Source organism: Bison bison, unplaced genomic scaffold, assembly GCF_000754665.1.
Source record: "Bison bison bison isolate TAMUID 2011002044 unplaced genomic scaffold, Bison_UMD1.0 scf7180017864289, whole genome shotgun sequence".
In the NCBI taxonomy this organism is placed as follows: Eukaryota; Metazoa; Chordata; class Mammalia; order Artiodactyla; family Bovidae; genus Bison; species Bison bison.
The window spans coordinates 12465318-12469598 of record NW_011494861.1 but is presented as its reverse complement, the minus strand read 5'-3'; the positions used below and the strand labels follow the sequence as shown (position 1 = coordinate 12469598).

Below are 4281 nucleotides of genomic sequence, written 5' to 3'. Positions count from 1 at the left end.
TGGGGCTAATCCTCTTTGAAGGGCACCTCTGAGGCTTGGATACCTTTAGAAAGGGTACTTGTCTCCTTCTTGAACTGTTCCTATTATAGTCCTTACTCTGTCTCTCAATTCACTCAGTACCCTTTCTTTTTCATTATCCTATCAGCTCTCTGGCTCAGGCAGCCCTCCCCGCTCCTCTGACTTTATGACTCATTTGCACAGCGCTCTTCATTTTTTCCCGAGTGCACAGTCTACAAGAACCTGTCCTAAAAGAACAGGAACCTGACACTCTCTGACCTCAGGGGAGATGGCCTGAAACTCCCAGGAGGGACAGGGGCTGCGGCAGAGGTTGCTCAGAGCCTTTCTTCCAGCCCGCACCCCCTCCCCACGGCAGGGGACTGGAGCTCGGTGACAAAAGTGATTGTGAGCTGAAACTTGGCCGAAAGGGCCTCACTGAATTCCTCCTTTGTGACGGAAATGTAGCACAGCCTGGTCCCTGCGAATGGAGCCGGGGATCCCTTTCCCAATTATGCAGCTTGGCAGAGAGTGGTTGGGGTGCAGGGAGAATGGTCAAGGAGCCTCTTTGTCATGGGGGCTGGTTATGCTGCCAGACACCTCTGACTGCTGAGATCTCCTCCCCCGGGTGGGCTGGACACTTCTGGAACTGTGCCTTCCAGGGCCAGAGAACAGAGCTCAGAGGCCACATGAGGGTCCAGAGCACAGCCTAGGTTTCTAAACTGTGTTCCAGAGAATTGCTGGGATTCAGCGGGAGAGGGGCAAGGGAAGGCTTGCCCATCAACACTTGGGACACTGTGCTGTTTCAGCCAGAGCAGTGCTGTCTTCTGTTGTTCGATTTTATTTAAATTGTTATCTCTATACTGTCTCTAGGGCTTCCCTGATGGCTCAGCTGGTAAAGAATGCAGCAGACCTCTTGCAATCAGGAGACCCAGGTTCAATCCCTAGGTCAGGAAGATTCCCTGGAGAAGGAAAATGGCAACCCACTCCAGTATTCTTGCCTGGAAAATCCCATGGATGCAGGAATCTGGCAGGTCCATGGGTTCACAAGAGTCAGACACGACTTAGCAGCTACAGCACCACCACATACAGTCTCTGTCTATATACTGAAAAGTGAAAGTGAAAGTCACTCAGTCCTGTCCGGCTTTTTGCGACCCCATGAACTATACAGTCCATGGAATTCTCCAGGCCAGAATACTGGAGTGGGTAGCATTTTCCTTCTCCAGGGGATCTTCCCAAACCAGGGATCAAACTCAGGTCTCCCACATTGCAGGCAGATTCTTTACCAGCTGAGCCACCAGGGAAGCCCGCGTCTGTATAGAAAGAGATCCTAAGTGTGGACTGGTGATAAGTATCCACCCTCCTCCACAACTTGGGTCTCAGCCAGGTGAGCACTCAGATGTTAGAGCCGTGGTGGGGCTCAGCCCTCTCTTCCCCTCAACTCTCCAGGGAAATCCCTTGACCTGGCTATAGCTGGTTAGCCAAGGATGTGTGTGGGAATAAAGACAGCAGATGCCCAGGTTGGAGGAGCAAAGCTCAGGGTGCTCACCTACCTGCTAGGAAGACCAGGGGCCAGGTGAAACCTCAAACCCCACCAGGAAATACTGACAGAGTCAATGTCTTGGGTCAGAATGGAAGTCGCATTTAGCCTGGGTGACTTTCCCGTGTTGTTGGGAAATCATTTGCCTAAGGACATAAGACTTGGATATCCTGAAAATTAGCTCTATCTAATCCTGTCCCCCTCGATGCCAACCTTGGACTAGGCATTTTCCCTAATGGATACAGGATATCAGTTAAACTTTTTAACTTGCTAGATAGTCATTCATTCATTCTACAATAGTTATTAAGCACCTGTTAACTAAGAGTTAATAACTAAGTCTGTTAATAACAAGACTGTGCTACAGTCTTGACACAAGGTGCTGAGTGCTGGGTATACAGAAATGAACAAGACGAATGGGACTTTTCTGTCAAGGTGTTTACACTCCAGTGGGGAGACAATAGGAAAGCAAAGCAAGGCTGTTGTAGACTGAGGTAACATCATCCATCCATAGGAAGGAATGTCATAAGTACCAAAGCATGGGGCTTGAGAGTAGCTGGGTAAGGGAGAGGATAGTGTAGTGTGATCAAAGAAATCCTCGCTGAGGAGGTGGCATTTGAGCTAAAAGACAGAAGCGGTAAGGAAATGGATAAACAAAAAAGACAGGTAGATGGGAGGGAGGTTCAAGAGGGAGGAGACATATGTATACCTGTGGCTGATTCATGTTGATGTATGGCAGAAAGCAGCACAATATTATAAAACAAATATCTTGCAATAAAAAAAATGTTTTAAGAGATTTTAAAAAAGGGTGGGGGAGGAAGTTTATAAAAGGAAGACTAGAAAAATAAATACATCATGCTCAAATCCAGAAAAAAAAAGACAGGTAGAAGAGTTTCAGGCATTGGGAACAGTAAGTGCAAAGGCCCTGCAGCAGGATGTGCTTAATGCGACTAGAAACAGACAGGAAGCCCCCTGAGGGTTGGTGAGTCAAGAGATAAGAGGCAAGAGCCCAGTCCAATCTGGTGGGATTTGAAGGCCACAGCAAAGGAGTTCGAATTTTATGCTAAGAACAATGGAAAGGTATCAACTCTCAGAATCTCCTACTGTAAAATATTCCAGCCAATCAAGAGAGTATATATAGGTGTATATATATGATATTTAATGAATAATTTAATGAACACCCAGGTACCCTTCACTATTCCTCCTCGACACCATTTCTCACTCCTCCAGGGAGATACCTGTTGTCCTCAATTTTAATTCATAATTTTGCCTTTCTTCCTAATAATTACAGAGATAAAGCAATACATTGCCTGGTTTTGAACTGCATATAAATAGAATCATGCTACGTGTGTTCTTCTGCAATATGCTTTCCTGTTCAGCCTCACATGTTGTCAGAATGGTCTGTGCTGGTGCATGGAGCTGCGGTTTATTCCTTTTCTCTGCTGCATCGTACTCCAGTGGACCATAACTGCATAGTCAGCTACTGTCAGGGTTTATCTTTTCTCCTGGGACATGACATTATTCGATTTTCTAATGTTGAATCAACTATGCATTATTGGGATAAACCTTTTTGAAAAATGTGGTTGGATTCCATTTGCTGATATTTTGTTTAGGATTTTTGTTTCTGCACTGGCAGATCAGCTTCACCTGTCATTTTCCTTTCCTGCCTTGTTGCTTTTGGGGTCAAGATTGCACATTCCCTATAAAGTGACCTGGGGAGTGTTTCTCCTTGTACTCTCCAGAGCACTTGTATAGGTTGGAGAAACCCATGGAAAGATTTCATCAGTGTGACTGCCATGTCATCATCCTTTTGCAGCCCTGCTCTTGTTAGAGTCTTGGCTTCTTTTGATATAACTTTTCTTGCATGTGCCTTCTCCCCCCAAAGCAAAGAAAACACATGCCTCCCGCATGAGTACCTCAACTTGACATGGTCACAGCGTACTTAGAAAGCTGCTTTTCTGGTTTTTTACAGGTGGGTCCTTAACACAAGATTTTTAGCATGAAGAGTTGTCAACTGCCTCCCCAGCTAACCACAGGTAGGTGCCTCTCTTAACTGGTTCACAGCTTTCTTGAAAACCTAAATACTGGATCATTCGTTCATCTCTTAGGGCTGCCTCGAACCTGAGTTGTGATGGACCCAATTCCTGGGTCCCAAGGTGAGTCTGGGCCAGCTGGGACCTCAGGCTGCTCACCAAGGCTGCTCTGTTTTAAGGACATCTTGGAAACTATGTGACCCAAATCCTCTAAGCACAAAATTAGCTTCTTTCCATTATTTTTGAAAGGGAAAGAACACCATGCTAAATATAACGTGGGTCAACAAGCCAGAAACAAGATAAATAGCCACCAGCTGCACGTTGGGGAGCTGGGTCTCCACGCCCCACAGTGAACCTTCGAGGTCTTGGTTTCCAGAGGGTGGGAGGAACCAGCAAAGGATCTGAAGCTACCCTTGGACACAAAACCCTGCTGTAAACCCAAAAAACAAATGCCTTCATTTTGTTTTCTTATTTGAAAAACAACACATTTCTGTGTTTTCTAGTTATTACCCTCCCAAGGAGAAAACGAAAATAAAAACCATTCTGATCCCAACACCCAGAGAAAATAACTATAAACGTTGTGGCTTGTATCATTTGAGTGTTTTGAAACTTAATGTAACACATTCAGTGGAGTCTCTCCCAAGCTTTTATTCCCCACTATCATTCTTTCTTTTTAGATGTTCTTTTTGTAGTGCTCCCCCACCCCGCCACTCCATA

The 4281-nt window shown here is 45.7% G+C and overlaps 1 protein-coding gene across 1 annotated transcript in view; it reads left to right on the top strand.

Moving 5' to 3' along the window:
- The first annotated feature begins 2354 nt into the window (after positions 1-2354).
- TMEM51 (transmembrane protein 51) overlaps positions 2355-4281 on the top strand; it is an 11068-nt gene continuing 9141 nt past the window's right edge. The window contains exon 1 of the mRNA XM_010850051.1: positions 2355-3567. The gene's annotated coding sequence lies outside the window, so the exon portion shown is untranslated. The remainder of the gene's footprint in view (positions 3568-4281) is intronic.